General features: G+C 38.4%; 1 long non-coding RNA gene across 1 annotated transcript in view; it reads left to right on the forward strand.

Annotated features, from left to right (window-relative positions):
- Positions 1-19885, forward strand: part of LOC141577697 (uncharacterized) — a 118649-nt gene that overhangs the window by 63174 nt on the left and 35590 nt on the right. The window lies entirely within an intron of this gene.

A 19885-nucleotide genomic window follows, 5' to 3' on the forward strand; every position in this document is an offset into this window, starting at 1 on the left:
CCCCCTGTTGTCCTTCCAAGAATGGCAAAGTTCGAAGTCTAAAAGGTATAGGTTTTCATATCCAAACGAAAAGAGGTATTCTAGCAACGCACAGGTTATGTTTCCATAGGGCACTTTTTCTTGAATTTTTTTTGATCAAACAACAAACAACCCAAGCGCTTAGTCTCTGGCTTCTTATTTCTTTTAGCAGCCTCACTTTACAGGTGAGGTGAACTGAGGCTCAGAGGGATTAAGTGACTCAGTTCAGGTCTCACAGCTAATAAATTACATAGTTCAGGACTGTGAGCTGAGATTTCTGGTTGGCTTTATCCATTTGTGATCTTTTTGGATATATATTTCAGTAAAACATTTTTAGGTTAATTTGTTATTTTAAGATGATGCTTGAAGAAGACTGAAACTTCCTAATATTAAAAGAGGCTGAATCCCTGTTAGGAAAAGCAGACATGTATTTATGAAATTCTAAACAAATTATCTGTTATTTGGCAGACATAAATAGATCACGGTTGACAAGGGAAGTCTAAACAAATCTCTTAACTATTATACAAAGAATCACTTTCTGTTTATGAGCTGTTAGCTCAATTTAAGCATTAGTATATATATTGGGTGTGGGTGTGTGTGTGGGAGGTGTCCATGGGGTAAACAAATAAGCTTTAATATAGAGCTGGGTAAAGCCAAATAAAAAGCACATTGTACACAGCAGAACAACTAGAGTGTTCTCTAGCTTTGAAAAACATTGTGGCCAAACAAAATGTTCTGCCAGGGGCAACATGGGTTAGTGTTCTGTCATCTCACTATGAGCAGGTTATTTTCAGTTTCTATTGGCCTTCAAGGCCCAGCCTAATAAACTCTGTTCTTGTGTACCCGTGTTTAATAACAAGACTAACAGTTCCATTTGGGGAACTGAGAAGGGAGGAGCTAATTTTCAATTCCTTTCACAGAAGTGTGCCTTTTTCAGAAAAATTCTTAGTCCTGAACAAGTAAAGAGGGGAATAAGATATGTTTCCTTTTGAGACATTGTAGCATTTTTAAAGCACTTTTTTCAGTTGATAGAGGATTTTATTAGGACTAGGTAATAGTAACCACTGTTAATTGCATTCTTACTATGCGCAAGTACCATACAGACATGATCTCAATCGCCAAGGAAGGCTCAGGACAAAGGCAACATTTGTCATGTGTTTAGAGACAGAATTGGGGGTTCAGGGATAATTTACTTAAAATGACCTGTGGAAAGTGATGGAGCTCTCTGACCTCAGCTCGTCTTTCTGACCCCAAAGCCTGAATCAATATGCTATACTACCTCTCATCTAGACACTAGGGAAAGGATAAATTATCCACATGGGAGAGCTGGGAGTCAGCGCTCGATGACCAGGAACCAAGCTGCAATCAGCCATCCCTCCAAATTAGAGGACAACTGTAATTTTGATCTTTGCTTTGAAGGGAATTCTTTCTTGTAAGTGCAGCCTGTATTTTTCCAGTTTTCAGCTGGGTATATTGGGGAAAAAAAGATACTAAAATTTAATTGCTTTGCTGAAAACACCTCTTTTTTCATCTTTTGGAGCATAGGGAAAAAACAGCCACATAACATTATATCAGAATTATTCACATGCAAAAACTTCTTCTGAGTTAATCAGGTAAAGATGATTCTGTCCTAAAGAAAAATCATGTTGAAATTCAGATGTGTCTAAAATGAAGGTATCTATAGAAACTTTGCTACCAGTGGCATCAATGGCTTTAAATCAAAATAGTCTTGTTCTTTAAATCAAAATGTTCTTGCAAAGTAAAAATGGTAGCACCAAAAATTGTGAAACTGTGATTACTTTGCCTGCTTGGCAGTAATATGGATGAATGTTGTGGACATAATAAGAAAGAAACAGAAATTTCAGAAGGATACATAAATATGAGTCCTTTTATATAGAATTTATGCAAAATTAAATAATATATTTTATAAGGAAACAAACATATATAGAGGCTATTGAGAATTTCATGACAATGATACAGCCCCAAATTCAGGACAGTAGTTATCTCTGGAGGGGAGAAAAGGAGATGAAATCTGGATGGGACACGCAAGGATCTTTAACTGTGTTTCTCAAGTTGCATTACTTAAGCTGGGAGATGGCTGAGATTTTTCTCTTTTACTGTTTATATCTTCTGGTTTTTTGAAATATTTTGTGAATTTTAAAATTTCCCTTGAGATCCCCCTCCAAATGGGTGAAGAATAGGTCTACTCATCATTTTTGGAGTACATTGCCTTCTCTTGACCATTCTGTGTCTGAGTTCCTGAGAACTTACATCTCAGATGAAACAACAAAGACAACTCACAAAATCCCACTCTGGAAGAAAATGAAGCTGTCCCGAATCAGCAGCCTGGCCCCCTCTTCAACAGCACCCATAAACTCACTAGTGTGGATTCTATGCTCTGTCCCTTAGCTGGGGAGCTGGTGGGGAAGGGACAGTGACTTTCAAAGACAGATAGATTTGGGTTTGAATTATAGCCTTGCCACTTTCTAGCCTCAATTTCCTCATCCATAAAATGGACCTAGTAAGACAGACTTCCTTATTGGATTTTTGTTTTTTGAAGAATGGAATTAGTTACCACATGCAAAGTGCCTGGCATGCAATAAATGCTCATAAATAATGTTGCTGTGATTTATATAAATCATCAGTCCAGGACAGTCTGTTCTGATCCTTTTTCTTGTTCTTACTTTCTCCCAGATGTCTAACATTTTCAAATGTGTCCTGTAACTAAATATTTTCATTCAAATCACTTTCCTGAGACTTAGGGTAACATGCATCCTAATTCATTGTTTAGATAGTCCATTTTCAAGTTATTTCTGGACTTAAAAAAAATTAAAATGCTCTACTTATTCATGTTTCTTTCATTTTTAAAGTACTACTTGAGGTCAGGAGACCATTACCTCAGAGTGCTCTGACATTACTAAAACAAATTACGCTGGGTCACTGTAAGGGGAGCCCTAACACTCATTCTGACAGAGGAGGCCTGGAGGCCCCCTGAGAAGGAGTGAAACAATGGATCTCTTGTTGGCTGACACATGACATTATTTAGAGATAGCTTGTTTTGCTAATATGATTGGATGGTCCCAGCCATATATAAAAACATTCTAACCCACAGTGATTTGCTTGACAAGTGTCCCACAACAAGGTAGTTAACAAGACTGAAGGGCATGTGTCTAGTTAGGGGTAGAGCTTATTTAAAGATTGCATCATTTGCTGATGAGAGCCCTTCCTTGGGAATACTAAAACCCTAATGTTAATGGGAAAATTACTTACTTGAGCCAGAGATTGTAGGTTTGAAATTTTACTCTACCACTTTCTGTTGATGTGGCCTGAGTATATGGTTTAATTTCCAAGCCTCCATTTCTACATTTGTAAAGTATGGATAATAATATGTATCTCAAGGAATTCTGATAAGATTTCAGTGAATACTATGAAAGAATTAGGAACAGAGACAGATGCATAGCAGGCATTTAACAGATGTCAGGTGAAATACTATTTGATTCAGTACATCAACTTGCACACGTATCCTCAAATTTCAGACCCTAGTTTCAAGACGGTAGGGATGATAGTGGAGTGGAAAAGGTGTTAGACTTTGAGTCAAAAAGAATAACTATTCTGTATTTCTTATTTGCTGTGTCACTTTGGACAAATTTCTCAACTTTTCTGAGTCTTATTTTCTTAATGTGCAAAGTAAGGCATAATGATATCTTCTGTCTCTACTTTCTAGGATTACTGACAGAGGCAAGTTTGTTTTTGTTTCTCCAAATTTCAGATTCTGTCTTCCTTCTGTTTCTAAAAGTGACAACTATTATTAAGCATGTGTTTGTGTTTTCTCAAATTACTACCTTCTAATAGAATGAATAGCCATCAAGAGAATCCAGTGGAAGAACTACAGCTGGGTTCTGGAATTCTGTAGTTCTCACTGAGGGAACACTTTATATGAAAAGGCAAACAGAACACTAGTTTCTCCACATAGAACACTAGTAACAGCGATGATTGAGATAATTATTTATCTCTGGAGAAATTCCATCACCTTCTGTGACCTTATGCTTTCAAGTTCAATAAGATGGAATGATTCCATAATAATTTGAATCCCAGAACTACTTTTACTAAGAGTCTGAGAAATAGTTTCTGAACACTCTACAAATCAAATTTTATAGCCAGTTGGCTTCATTGTTGGGTAAATCAAAGGATAAGGTTCATGAAATACTGAGCTCTTTAAGGGCTCAGACCCAGTGACTTGGGTGGTATTCTAGAACATGTGGTATGTGTGAAAGTTTATATAATATTGCCTGGAGGACAATAACTTGAGTTAGATTTTAATTTAATTGAGTAGAAAATGCTTAAGTTAATTTATCTTCTTCCATTGGGAAAAAAAAAATAAACCCTCCTTAGTTTCTAAATAGTACATAAAGACATCCTCACTTGAAAAAAGTTTAAATCTTACGAAGTTTAAGCCCCTTTTGTCACCACTTTCCTTCTAAAAGGTGACTACTGTTACTAGTTCGTTGTATGTCTTTTCAGAACTCCTTTCCCTGTGTTTTAATACATAATGTATTTACAGAAACAAATAGTTTTTTTAGTATATACTTGTACATAAATAATACAAACTTACTAGCTTTTTACTTTGCAGTATGTATTAGTCAGCATGCAGACAGCCACCTCATTCTTTTTAACTGTTGCATGGTACTCTGCAGTATAAATGCACTATCATTCATTTAACATTTACCTATAGACTTATAAGTGAATCATTTCAAATATTTTGTTCTTACAGCTACTGCCACAATAAATATATTTGATCTAGCCTTTTAGGCATATGAGTAAATACAAAAAAGTAATTACTGATCATAGGATATACACATTTAAAATTATAACACTGTCAAATTACCTTTCAAGATGTCTACACCAGTTAATACTCTGACCAGTAGTGAATCATGGTATCTACTTACTTCCCTGTACTTTTGCCAACATTTGATATAAAATATTTCAATTTCTTACTTAATGACAGGAAAATGGTATCTCATTGCTGTCTTCATTTGTATTTCTTTGGTTAGTAGTAACATTGGGCATCTTTTCATAAATGTATTGATTATTTTCTCTTTAATAAGCTACCTGTTAATACATTCATAACCTCTTTCTGTACTTTATTCTATTCTTTCAATCTATTTGCATTTTCCTATGTAGATATTTTAATATTTTAATATCTTGGGGGAAGGGTCTCATCTTCCATCTATATCGATCTTTTTATTCGTAAATTTCTTACACAAGGAAATAGCTAATTGTGCATTACCCCTGTGACCAGATGACAGCTACTACTCTCCATCTCTTAGAGATGAGGAAATAAAACTACAAAATGTATAAAGCGAGATCTAAAAGGAGGTCTTTGGGTCCAGTGCCTTTCCTTCTGAAGTTCTGCAATTATACCCAGTTGCCACAGAAGCCCATAATACTTAAGGGGAAGTAATTTGGGTAAGAATGATCTAATTTAAACTCATCATTTCACAGATGAGCAAGTCAAGGTATGAGAAGATGAAACACCTATGAGCTGATACTGGAAACAGGTATTCAGGCTCCAGGTGGGATTCTTTCCTCTAATTCATGTAGGTTTCTATAATAACAGCATTTCATAGAAAATTCTAGTGTTTTGTCCTGATCAATCACCTGGAAGGGGAAGAGAATTCTAAACTCATTATCAGACCTTCAATTTTTCCCCATTCTCTTAACTCACAAAAAAAAGGGAAATAAAATTGTTAAAATTGAGACCAGACACATGAAAATTAAAGCCCAAGAGTCTTTTATATCTTTATACTCACTCTGAAAAAGACAAAGGAAATAGAAACATCCTTGGTTAAAATGATGTATTCTGTTTCTCAACTGTCCATCTACAGGGTATCTCAAGTTTGTCATGAATGGTGTTGCGTCATGTTTTGAATGAGCGGGCACAACTATCTTGAGGACTTCTCTGGAACAGAAGCTGATTCAAAGTCTTCCTTTTATTTGGACCTTTCACATCTTGACTTGCCAGGAGACACGTGAACGTTGCATTTCAACAGCCGTCTTATTTCACTTGATAATACTTTTCTTTACCTGGGCAAAAGATAGGAATGGATTAACCTGTGTCACAAACTTCAAAATTGTTGTAGCTACTCTTGGAAAAATAGATATAAAAGGCTTCCCTTAAATAGACAGTAATACAGATCTTCTGCAGGGTAAGTTACATAGCAGGAGGGAAAAAGGCCACTTACAGGGGCGTGAGCCACAGAGCCTGAATGAATAATTCCTGATTATTCCTGAGTACTTAAATGGGCCATTTTACAGCCTTCATATGTTCCATTTTTAGTCCTTAGGCAAATTCTTTAAGCTTTTTGGTTGCATTTTCCATTTCAGTTTGTTTTAAATAATAGATCAGAACACATGTCTTGAATAGCCTGAGATCTAAAACATATGTTTGTGCAGTGAGACCACAGAGGTAGAACTACAGAACCTGAAGCCAGTTTTATTTTTAGCAGACACTTTAGATGTCTGTTCAACACATTTATTTGAAAAGCAGTGTTTGTTCATCCAATATGTCATGCTGTCAAGAAACATACCAAAAAAAAAAAAAAAAAAAAGACCAAGTTCCTGTCCTCCAGGAGCATATAATCTTGTTGGAAAGCAAATGTCTCAATCCTAAATGCCCCTTCTCCCTGCACAGAGAATACCAGTTTAAAGAACTAGAGGTTCAAAAAAAGGTAATGGGAGTGAAGTCAAATTGAAAAGGAGTGCACTTCCCCCTTTAGCCACTCTCAAGCCAAAGAAGATTCCTTACCGGTTACTTTTGGGCCCTTTAACAAGAGCCATAGACTTGTCAACTATATGGATGACTCAGGTCTAATTTACAAAGACACTTTTGTCCCCTATAGGACTGCATTTCTCCTATTCATGCACATACTTTCCTGGCTCTAGAGAAAAAACTTGGTACGAAACCCATTTCTCAGGTCTGCATACCTTCTTCTCTTGGTGAGGAAGTTTCCATCTGCTCAGATATTCCTCCCTTGAACCTTATGTCTTTCTTCACTAACTTGGCAGACCATTTCCTGCTCCTTCTTAAGATTTCTGATACTAAGACAATTATACTTCTTCCTCTTCCCTTCCCAATTTTCTGGAAGGTTGAGGAAGTAACAGTATTGTAGGAAAACCCTGAGTTAGAACTCTGGCTCTCCACCACTTAATAATTTGAGCTTCAATGTTGTTGATTGTAAAATATATAAAGTCATTAATAGTTACCTGCCTTGGCAGATTGTTGAAATGACTGAGGTATGTAAAGCAGGTGCCTCTATAAGTATTGGCTTCTGCCCCCTTTTCCTCATTTAAGCTTAAATTCCTCCTCTAGGCTGCAGAGTATACCATTCTGGTCTGTAGTCACCTTTCTTATTTTTTAGATAAATTTCCATGGCTCAAGCCCCTGAATATCTCCCTGGACCAGTTTTCTCTGTCCTGTGAGTATTGCCTTCACTTGACTCAACCAGTTTACCTCGAAGTGAAGCTCAGCTTTTCCCACCACCACCATCACTCATTGTTGTAAACTCTTAATCACAGTGCTACCTTTCCAGGCCTTCTCCATTGTGAACCTCCTACAGGTCCTGGTAAACTGGTGAATTAGTTTGTTAGGGATGCCAAAACAAAATCCCATAGACTGGATGGCTTCAGCAACAGAAATTTATTTTTCTGCAGCTCTAAAGACAGATTTGGTTTATTCTGAGACGTGGTTCCTTATCTTACAAATGTCCGTCTTTCCACTGTGTCCTGAGATGGTCTTTCTTCTGTGTGTGTACGCTCTGATATCTCTGTGTGTGTCCTGTTCTCGCTTATTTTAAGGACACCTTAGATTAGCTTAGCTTAGATTAGATTGTAGAGCCCATCATAATAGCCTCACTTTAACTTAATCACCTTTTTAAACGTCCTATCTCCAAATACAGTCACATTCTGAGGTTCAGGGGTTTAGGGCTTCAACATGTGAATTTTAGAGGGATACAATTCAGTCCATGACAACTGGTTCTTTGGCAAGGGAATGGAGAGGGAGCCCTGATTTGCAGCATGGTGCAAGTACTCCCACCATGGCTTACTTCAGGCAACCAATCATTTAATAACCAGTTCACAAATATCAATCACACAAGCTGGTAAGAGCTGGTTCCAGCACACAGCTGACACAGATTCCGGCCAAATGCTCCTTCTTTTATTCAAGGAGGTCTCCTTGTATTCTGCAGCCATCATCAGACTTCATGGGACCTTCTACTGTGTTCTTCTAGCAAGGGACACTTGGAGTTTATAGCCCATTTGCAGTGCAGAAATGCTTGAGGTACCCTTAAGCTCAGTAAATTCCCCAGCCCTTCCACAACTATATTACAAATCCACTTCCTTCATCAGGATGGCAACCCATTCTTTCTACCCTTGAGAAATTGGTTATTGAGAAGTGTTTTTTTTTTTTTCTTTCTTTCTTTCTTATCACGTTAAATGCAGTGATACTTATTTAAACCCTGAGATATATATACAAATAATTTCACTTAGGGCCAAAGGGGGAAAAAACCTGTTAAAATTCTCCCCATTTCTCAAGCGATCTTGTGAGAGCAGTAGGGTGAAAAGAGAATGAGTCAAATTCAGGAGAGGCAAAACATGAAAAAGGCTAAGACTTATGCTAGCATGAAAGATAATGGTCTTTATGTTTTACCATTAGTGTCCAGAACTGCATGACTGCTCATAATACTAAGTAACAAGAATCTAATACTTCTAAATAATTTTAAATCTTTTTAAGCAGGTAGAACTCCAGCCACATAACGCACCAAGAAGAACAAATCCCCTTACATTTCTAATTTATCATTTTATTCTGACAGCTTTGGAAGAGTAACAGGAAGTATCTTTTGATGAAGAAATTCCAAACTGGCTTCAGATGAAAAAAATTCTTGAATCTATTTTGTGAGACACTTTCAGTTTCTGGAGTTTGTTTAATCATCATAATTTAGTAGATTCAGCAAAGTTTTTGGCCTTCACATCATGTAATTATAACCTCATTCCAAATTTGTGTCTACATATCTCAGAGTCACATGAACAGTGGATCTATTTGACTTTCCACTTTGACTATGAAATTAACCAGATAATTATCAAATTTCTATTATGCTTGGTGTGATTGCAGTCACCAATGATCCTTTTCTCCTGGTGTTCATGCCCTTATGCCATCCTTTCCTACACTAAATAGGATTGACCTGTGTAACCAGTAGAATATTATGCATAAATGTCATAGGAGACATTGCAGCTTCTGCTTTGCTCTCTCTTGGATCATTAACAACTTCCATATCATGAGAACTCTCAAACAGCCCTACAGAGAGATCTATATGGAGAGGGACAGAGGCCTTCTGCCAACCCCAGGCATCAACTGTCAGCATGAATGTGAGCCCTCTTGGAAGTGGATCCTCCAGCTCCAGTCAAGCCTTCAAATGATTGCAGCCCCAGCTGACATCTTGACTGTAAGCTCATGAGAGATCCCAAGCTAGAACCACCAGCTAAGCTGACCTTGAATTCCTGACCCATAGAAACTGTTTAAAATAATAAATGCTTCTTTCTATTTTAAACTGCTAAGTTTGGGGGGTAATTCGTTATGCAGCAGTAGAAAACTAATACACTCAAGTAGGCGTTTAAAACCCAGTATTCAGAGAACCTATGTTTACAAACTTCTCAAGGTAAGTAAATGCAAAAAAAGCTCCACTTTAATCCCTGTGGTAAACATTTATTAGGTTTTTGAGACTCCTTGTCTTTTAAAATTCCCTCTTATGTTGCAAATTCTCCACCCTCTGGATCTTGGTGAGAGGCAAACATTTCCTTCTACTTTGGACTCAGAAAATGCAAGATACCTACTTTGCCAGTTCCTCTGGCAACTGTTGGATAAATGCCCCACTCATGATTTGTCAGGTACACTTGTACATCTAAGACCTTGAATCAAGAGCTAGTGACGCAAACAGGCAAACAATGAGAGAGACGAGGAAGTGTCTGATACCCAGTGGTACGACATCCACCATAAACCAGCAGGTGTGGCAGAAGTGCCCTTCCTCATTAGATTGATTTGTTCCTGCCATTTCCCATTACTGGTTTTCCAGCTACAGAGATTCCATGAGCTACCCAGTATTCCTTAATAAACTCTTTCGTGCTTAAAACATCTGCTGTATGCATACTGCATCATGGTAGCAATGGAAATCACAAGGGCATCAGATACAACAAAAGGCTGCTGCCAATAGGAGCTGCCCAAGAGAGATTACCTCATTCTGGTCAATTGAATCTGTCAAGGACACAACTTAATTGTCAGGGAGAAACTGAGTTATGATATGGAAAGAAAAATGTTAAATGGCACAATCTACTTAAAATAAACCATCATAGGTATGCATCAGTGAGCCAGAAGTTTGGGATCCTCAAACACTGGTGATTTATAAATGAAATGTTCTTTTTGTTCAGTAGCTTTATAATTACAGGGTTATTAACTTACTAGAAATTATTTCAAACCTTTCATGTACTTCAAAAAACAGAGGCATCAAGAAGTAAAAAACAGAATTAATTTTAAAGCCATACTGGTTAAAGCGAGGACTCTTAGAAAATGAAATTTTATTTACACCCAACTTCAAGTACTTGGAGTTGAAAACAGCTATAAAAGTATGAAACAGTCATAAATATCAGATTTTTACACTGTTTCCCCAATAATTAAAAAGACATATCCATGACAGAACTTGGATTGTATGTTTCATCTTTTTCTTCATATGCCTTTGATTAATAACTTGAGTTACAAATTCTCATGAATTCTGGTATTTTTAAGCTGGTTCACAGATATGTGGGGAGGCCAGAGAAATCACTCATATGAGGAACAAATAAAAATGCAGAATCACAACTTCCTGTAGGTTGAATTTTACCTGCTTCACCTCAGCCTTCCTGGGCTCATCTTTAGTAGCCTGTCAACTCCAAACTCAGCCCCTCTGCATGGCCTTAGCAAATCCTCTAAATTTTGCCCTATCTTTTGGCAAGAAAATACATTAGATTGTCTTACTTTTTATCTTTCAGAAATTCTTATTTTTAATTACACAGAATACATGGATACATTGTGGGTACAAAATCCAAACATTACAGATGAAGTTAAAGCCTCCCTTCACTGCTACTCACAGTCCTCTGTGCATGCTTGTAATCTTCCAGACATTTTCCTATGTATCTGTTGGAATATGTAGGTACAGCTGTAAAGCTCAGACTCTACCTTGAGTTGCGAAGAAAAATCACTTACGTTTAGAGGACTCACTCATACTCATTCTAATAGCATGAAAAAAATTACTTCAGTCCATCAGCCCCTTCCGTCCTCTCTTCCATCATGGCTGCATTTAAATTTGGTATAGTAAGGGAAGGATCTGGTCCTCCAAGTCATCTGTCCCCTAGGCATTTGTGGAGAAAATCCTTTTTCCCATCCACCTGGCTCTTTAGAATTGAGACTGCCTTTGCCACATCAAGATTGGTACTGTAAGGGTCAGTTTACCTATAGTGCCTATTAAAGCAAGAGAATTCCTACAGTGGCATCCAAGGTCTCTTCTGTGTAAACTCCCTCTGGCCTTTCACCTCCTTAGCTCTGCCTGGGAGAGACAGTTCCTCTAAACAAATCTATTCTCTCATCACTTGCCTCATTTGCCCTTCTCCTCAGCTCAAGGTGGGATTTTGTTGTTGTTATTGTTTTTTCTTGTTTTCCGGGTTGTGGGATAAGGTGAGAGGAGAAGACTCAGAATTCTCTGTGTTCCACTAAGAGCATTTACACTTTGGAAAACCAGCCTTAGGAAGAAACATGTGTGTGACATTTCCATCTTCTGTTCAAATATATCTTTCTTCTGAGTAATGAGCCTGGGATGGCCAAGCTTGTCATAGGAAGGGATGAGGAGAGAGAAGAATTTTTAGAAGGACATTGCAAAAAGGAAAAAAAAATTCATTTTGTACTTAATCTACATAAATTATATCATCCTGTGTGTATTATTCTGTAACTTGCCTTTTTCCTTCTTATTCAGTATGCCTTGAAGATATTCCCATATTGATCTATATATCTCCACACTATTAATTCAATAACCATTTATTGAGCCCCTATTGTGTGCCAGGGGCCACATATATGGTGCTGGAAAAGCAGATTAAGTCTTTATTCTCATTCGTCTTACATGTTAGAGATGGAGAAAGATAACAGTCAAACAAACGTGATATAACATGAAGTGATGGGAATGCAGAAAAAGAAAATGGGATAAAAGGATAGAGACAGGGGTGACTTTTTAGATAGAGAGGACCTTTCTGTGGAGGCAGCTTCATTATTTTCAGCTGCTACACAGCATTACGTTCCCCTAAAGAGGGATAGTGAGGTTTGTTTCCCATTTTTGTTATTACAACCATGTTGTAATATTTACCTCCTTGTGTTAGAGCAAGCAGATAGCTAAATAAGAGCAGAGAAAGGGGGACGCAGACTAAATGGTAGGAATTGGGCAGAAAGGAGGGGCATAAGCCAAATGCAAGAAACCATACATCATGTAAGCACCAGGGGTCCCTGGGCAGAGAAAGAAAAGCAGGAACCTTTGGGCTGATAAGGGGTCACAACTTTTGGGGTGATGAGTGGCCTGGAAACCAACAAAAAAAGGTGAGAAAAGACAGGAATTTCCAGTGTCCAAATGTAACCTTTTGCTCATTATGCCTTCATTTCAATAAAATTAGCCTTGCAGATTAGAAGTACCCATCATGCACCGATGCCATGACACTTCCGATCCAGACTAAATAAGGACAAAAATCCCTTCCTTCCCCAGTGAATATTCTGTTCATTCACTTTTATACCCCATGTAATCAACTTGCCAAAGAAACTCAGGGCAGCTGCTCACCAGCCTGCCCACTCTCCCCTTGAGAGCGTACTATCTGTCCTTTAATAAATCCTCACTTTACTTTTTTAACCACTACATCTTGTCTCTGAATTCTTTCTGGGATGGGACAAGAACCAGGAACACTAGTTACATCCATTGGCAACACTTGTGCACATGAGCAGTATTCTTTGACTAGATACTGAAAACTAGAATTATTGGGTTATACTTGCAAACTGCTCTCTGAAATGACTGTGCTGACTTACACTCCCATCAGAAACTGCTTGTTCCCTATAACTCTCATAGTTGATTCTATCAAAATTATTAACTTCACTAGTCTAATATGTGAAAGAAAAATAGTATCTTGGATTTTTTAGTAATTGGCACTTCCCTGATTCTTACTTAGCTTGAATATCAATTCACATGTTTATTAGATATTTATATTTCCTGTCTCGTAAAATAGCTATTCATATCCTCTGTCCATATTTCTTTAGGACTTTTTGTCTTTTTCTTTTGATTTTTTGGAGCCAGTGTATTCAGGGTAATAATATTTTGTCTTATATACACTGCAAATATTTTCTCCATTCTATGTCTTTATCTTTGTCATATAAAGCTTCTTTTATTCATTTAGTCAAATGTATCCCTTTAATATCATACCTTTATCAGACTTTACTACTTTGAGTTTTTAAATTCAAATTCAGCACGCATTTATTGAGTACTCAGTATGTTTAAGACACTGTGCTAGGCAGTTGAGAAGATATAAAAATAATTAAGACCTGACATCTGCCCTCATGGGCCTCACAGTTTAGTGTTGGAGACATATATGCACAAATGCCATAAAAGCCAGTCTACAAAGTCCTGTAAAAAGAAGTACTTTGGTGGAGCAATGCCTAGCTCAGAACAAGGCACCTGGAAAGATTTCACGGATGCAGTAGCATTGGAAAGAGGGCAGCCTTTTGAAAGTCAGGGATGGGAGTAAAGGAGAACGAGCATAAGCCAGGCAGAAATGCAGCCAGGAATGGCTGGGGAGAAATTTCTGGGAAAGCTGTATAGTGGGTATGCGGATTGGAATAAGGGAAGTAAACGTAGTGGAAGACCAGATTGAAAAGGTAGGGTGGAACTATCCTAATCTTTTACCCATAAATAAAAAATATAGTGATAAATTCGACACTTCCTAATTTCCTTGAAAAGTAGCCATTAACTAAAAGAAGACTACCAACTACGAGAAGTTAAGTGAAGACTTAGAGTCATTGGATGAGCATAGATAGCCTCACCCTCAGGCTTGATGACAGCCTGCAGGTAACTGTTCCGAAACCCTCCAGGTCTGTGTGTGCTCTGCCAGGGTATCTGCTGGTTCCCGCTGGCCAGCAGCCCTTGCCGGACAACAGTTACAATTTGCAAGTCTTAAGTCTGTTTTACCATCCTGCAGAGGTAAGGGCATGGATAGTTTATGTATAAGGACTTCACAGTCCTCTGGGGAGGCTGCCAAAGAAAGCATGTTTTGGGTAGAAATCTGAAAAAAAAAAAAAAAAAAAACTAAAAAGAAAAAAATTAAATATCCAAGAGGAGTTTGGCATAGGGATAAGGTTTCACATCCAGCTCCTCTGCAGGCTCTGCCATTTAATCATCTTCCAGGATGCAGGGGCTGCCACGGGGAACGATGGATAGCGATTAGGCCTCCTTGGGCTGCATCAGCAAACACCCTCCTTTGATAGGCAGTTGGAAAGTAATAGGATTTGGGTTTTAGTTGTAAGGGAATGGTGGAAAATGTTACAAACAGCTGACCTCCTTCGCCCCCACTGAAATGGCTGCCTTCCTCTGCACATTTTATGTTGATCTGGGGAGAATGACAAAAGACAGATGCTTCTTGCTGGAATGCTGGTTGTTTAATCATTCTTTCTAGTCCCAAGGCATTTACTGTAGTTTCTTGGAGCTGACATCTTGGGCTGCTCCTTGGTTTTCAATATCTTGTAAACGTGTTACATTGTGATTTTCCACTACATGGAATATGGGAAAGTCTGTGGGAGAGGTTTTTTGTTTTGTTTGTTTTTTTTTTTTTTTAAAGATATTATGTAGCAGATGTTGTCCTCTGGTCAGAAGCCTTAAATTAGAAGTGCATGAACTGTAAACAAACTGTAAATTCTTGTATTCAGACACAAACTACACAATCTGGTTGTCTGCCATCTCCCACAGAGCATCATTCAAATCTATAGAGATGCTCACATCCATTCCAAGAGTCAGCAGCAACATACAAACTTTGTCTTTCCAGTCATGATCCATCCACACAGCACCCACAAGGGCAAAGAGCTGCTTCCTCTCCAGTTTCTGTGGCCCCCATGGAACCCCAGGAAGCTGCACAGTAGACACAGTGCCCTTCAAAGCAGAGTAAAACCATGTGTTAACCATAAATCATCCTGCTCAATAGGTCTCTTGCTCTCTGTTTTCATAAAGATAACATAGAAGAGAAGCTGAGGAAAATGTGCATTTTCATCATGTTAAGGAGCAAGATAAAGAATTAATCTCATAATCATATACAACTGTTTTCCCAGGAGAGTCACATTCTTAATAACAGGCAGTCATAATAGCAATTTGGAACATGGTCCATTTCTCCTCCCATAAGAATCTTAACATTTGATGGAACTTCACATTTCTTCTTTTTATAGTGTTATCTTCTTTAAATTTTTTTTTCTGATTTTGAGCATATGTATTTTTTTCTCTTCCTCCTGTTAAATTTGCAGTTTCTCTTGATTAGTCCCATGGCTGCCTGTGGAGAGATGATCATTTCCTTCTTCTTGTGATTACCATACCTCTGAGGAGCTCTCTCCTCAATGTGTGGGAGATTTAGAATAGAGAGGATATAACTGGAAATGGGAATCTGTGTCTGAGGTGTCCATGTGTGGGGTCTCTGTGTCTTAGGTAGAAGAGAAGTTTTAGGGAAGGACACATTGCTAAATTTTTTCTACATAACAATGTGTGCATGAGGGTCATTTAAAAGCAGGTAGAATGAATAACATGATTTTGTGTTTCTAAAGCACCTTACCCAAGGATATTTATAAATATAGACAGATTATCCTCAAAATCCTCTCTTCAACTGTGTTAAAAGCAAGAATTATCTTCATATTTCATGAGGGGACACCAGAATAAGAAGTGTCTCAACTTTGCCAGTTTTACCAGCTCAGAAACAGAGTGACATCATCCAGCAGACCCTCTGTGCTCCAACCTGAGGTCCCCTGCCTCTCTCTGGTTCTCCACTATGTATAACCAATGTTCTTGGCTCCTGGTTTGATCTTAAAATCAGTGTTGGGTGAATCAGTCAGAAGATTTGGACACTCTGTTCAGAAAACATTATAAATTCATCAAGATTTGCTGGATCTGCAAAACTCTCCTGGCATTCTCAATAGAATAGCAATCTTCTGTCCCCAGATGACTTCATGAAATGTGGGACGTGTGTGAGGAGATGATACAGGCCATATCCCCACTGCCCTGAAAGAGGCACACCCTGTCACAGCTCCCTGCCTTTACCCGTGCTGCCCGTTCTTCCCTGCCTTTGTCCACCTGCAGCAATCCCATGCATCTTTTAGAACTCAGTTTGACCGTTATCATCTCCTTCATCAACACTTCACATGCATTCTCAGGTTCTACTTTCCTAACAAAGACCCCGGTTTTGTCCAGGTCTTCACTCATTCCTCTCCCACCAGGACAAGTGCCTGGTGAAAGGCACAGGCTTTAGCCTTGCTGCAGGAAGTCCCAATCAGTGTAAGCGTAGTCTGAACCCCTCTGCCAGAGACTGGATCTGTGGCTTTGACCAATCAGATGAGAGAGGAAGTATATGGAGGCTTTTGGTCTTCACTAGTAAGATGGGGTTGGGGGAAGAAATGGTCAGCCCTCTTCCTCTGGACATGCTGTGTCTGGCTGTGGCCTTGGGGTGGCTGCCATCTACTCACTACCAGCTTGAGGATGAATCACGCACTGATGATGGCAGAGCAGAGAAAGGATAAAATCCTAGTCCTTCAAGGCTTTGTAGAGCCATTGAAACAACCAGACTTGATGTTGGCCCTACTTCTAGATGCCTTCTTATGTAAGACAGTAAATGTCCTTATTAACTGTCAGAGCCTGACTTTCTGTTTCTTGATGCTGAAAGCCTCCTAATTTAGTTAATGCTTTTCCTTAACTACAAGCCACACCTTCAGTTTTGAGTATTCCTTTCTTTGATTGCTATAGCACTGGGTATATACCTCTACCTGTATATCTGTGCCTGTGTATATATACATCAATACTAGATTTTAATGATCTGCTTGTATGTCTATCTTCCTTGCTGTGAACTCTTCAAGGATCTTATTTTATTACTATTTGATTCACATTTTACTGATTTATTTGTAGAGTTTGGTGTTATGGCTGACACATGCTGAGTAATTAGTGAATATTTGATGAGTAAAGGAATGAACTTATCAGAATATGTCAAAATGAGTGCCATACACAGCCTTGCCATGAGCAATTTAAATAACCCCTTGAGATCCTAGCCCTAGTGCTTCCAGGACTGTGCTTTTTCCATCATCTGTCCATCCACCCATCTAACCCACAGAAATGCCAGGCACCATGCCAACCTCTAGGAATTCAGAGAGATACACTGTCCTCTGCTGGCATGCATTCCATTCTGCCCCCTACAATGTAAACTGGGGGGCCCTCTGGCCCTTTGATACCACTTCAGGTTTAAACTCTGTCTGGGAATATGTAGGAAGCTGGCAATGGACAGAAATACAGCTCTCAATGCAGATATATAGGCCAGCACTGACAAGGAAACGTTTAGTTTTCTGCCCATGAAGTACAGGTGAACACATATTCAACAGAGACAAATACCAGAGAGTGCTGTTTCCCATCTGAGCACTGTGGGCCCTGACTCTCACTGAGCCTGGTTACACAGAGTCATTGGGCACATATGCTGAACCATCTTTCTGGCCTGTTGTGGCTGTTTAGTAATGGAGAGAGTCTGCTGTTTCCTAAGAAAAGGATAATTTGAGAATTTCTGAGTATTCCTGTTTGATTCCCTGTTTCTTCTAGTCTGGAAAATTACAAGCTGCTAGTCACAGGGAAGAAGGCAGGAGAATGTTAGATTCTAGATCTAGCCAGGACCTTCAGAGATTATGGAGTTCTTCTCCTTAACTATCGGGATATAATATACTTAAGTGTTCAGAGTTCAAGTAAAAACTCTATAGGTGGACTGTGAGCTTCTTCTCCTAATCATCTGTGCAATTCCCAATGGTCCATAGGAGTCCCAAACTTCTGAAAAAAGTCTTCTCCTTTAATGTTCAAATAAAATAATTTTATTTTTTACATGCACTACCCTCCTCAGCATTTTGAAAATTCCTCATGGAGTGCTTGCCCTCCTCTGCTGGCTTCCTATCATCTGTCCCCTTAAACTTCAAATCCCAACCAAATTCTTGGTCATCCTTGGCATCTCAGCACCAGTCCTGCCAACTTCTGCCCTCTTTGTCCTGTTTCTCCCAGTTCTGTTCTTTTGTGTGCAGAGTTCCCTCTTTCTTCATTTCTAAAGCACCGTTAATCACATGAAGGCTATTGTATGTAATAGATTTTAACTAAATATTAACAGAGAGGCATCTTGAATTCTAAAATTCTTTAGTTATCCCATCATAAAGAATTTATGACCAATCAATTCTCTTGTTGTAGCTAAGGCTTATTCTATTTCTTCTTTTACCTGATTCCTCAAGAACTTCCAAAATTCCTGTCACTGGAGCTCAGAAAGAACACTTTTTAAAATTATGCTGATTATTTTAATTCCCAAGGCATTCTACAACCTGAGCCCTACGTTCCCTGTCTAAACTGTTGATGCATTTCCCTAAAAAGACAAATTTTCTTCTCATGCCTCTTTTCTTGTATCCAGAGTGTAGGAAACACTAAAGTAAGATTTAAACAAGCAATTTAAAAAATCTCTCCATTGCACTTGTTTCTCAGTTTAGATGTGATGTACTTGGCTTGTGAGGTCCTTGGCATGTGGTGACACTCAGTTATTTAACAACAGTAATACTCAGTCTTTCCCTGAAGATAGTAGTTAATCTCATGAATGTTTTATGTGTTGTTTCACTTATTCATCTTGTGATCCTTTGGAAAACTCCCATAAATTCTCTCTTGAACCCTTTCGATCCAAACAAAACAAACTGTAAAGTCCACTTTGTGAGTGCTTTCATCAGAAGGCAAAGCAAGTCCACAACTCCTGCTGGCTTCTAAGTAACACTCAATGGTCACTTTACTCTGAGAGTCTTAGTTTCCTCTTTTGTAAAAATGAGGAAGTTGGCCTACTTTGGATGTAGCTTCCTTCTAGCTTTTGAATACCATGTTTGCCTCTTAAAGATGATAGGGGAGGAGATACGGGGTTGGACCCAGGAAGTAGAAAAGGCCAACTAATTTTATTTGTAGCTCTGACCATCTGCTTCCATTAACACTAACAAGCAGCTATATATTTGTTAGTGATCAAGTGATCTCAGGTCTCCAGTTTAAGAAATAAGTGAGTAGTAATCTTGGCTTACCGCTAAGAGATCCTCACATTTCCCCTTTCCCTGAAATAAGACTATTAATACCTACCCCTATCTTGTTTCATAAGCAAAATGTTTCAACTAAAATTAAGTGACAGGAATAATGCAATTCAAGTTTGAAAAACATTTTTTTCTCCTTAATTTTAACTGAAACTATTTTCCCTTTCTTCTGTAATTGTTTCAAAACTACCCAAGAAGACCTAAAGAATTAGTAAGTGGAAGGACAGTTGTATGGGAAAACTAAAGGAAAAAAATGTAGGATTACCGTCTGAGGTTAGATTTTAGCCTGCTTGGAAATGTTAAAAGAATTAAGTTGAAGCACCATCTAGTGGCTCTCAATTGTGTTTTGATAAAAGTTGTTCCCAACTTCCCTCAATTTAGGACCACAATTAATTTGTTGTGCATGTACACACACACATACACACACACACATATACATACACACAC

The sequence above is a fragment of the Camelus bactrianus genome, chromosome 1 (assembly GCF_048773025.1).
Source record: "Camelus bactrianus isolate YW-2024 breed Bactrian camel chromosome 1, ASM4877302v1, whole genome shotgun sequence".
Classification (NCBI taxonomy): Eukaryota; Metazoa; Chordata; class Mammalia; order Artiodactyla; family Camelidae; genus Camelus; species Camelus bactrianus.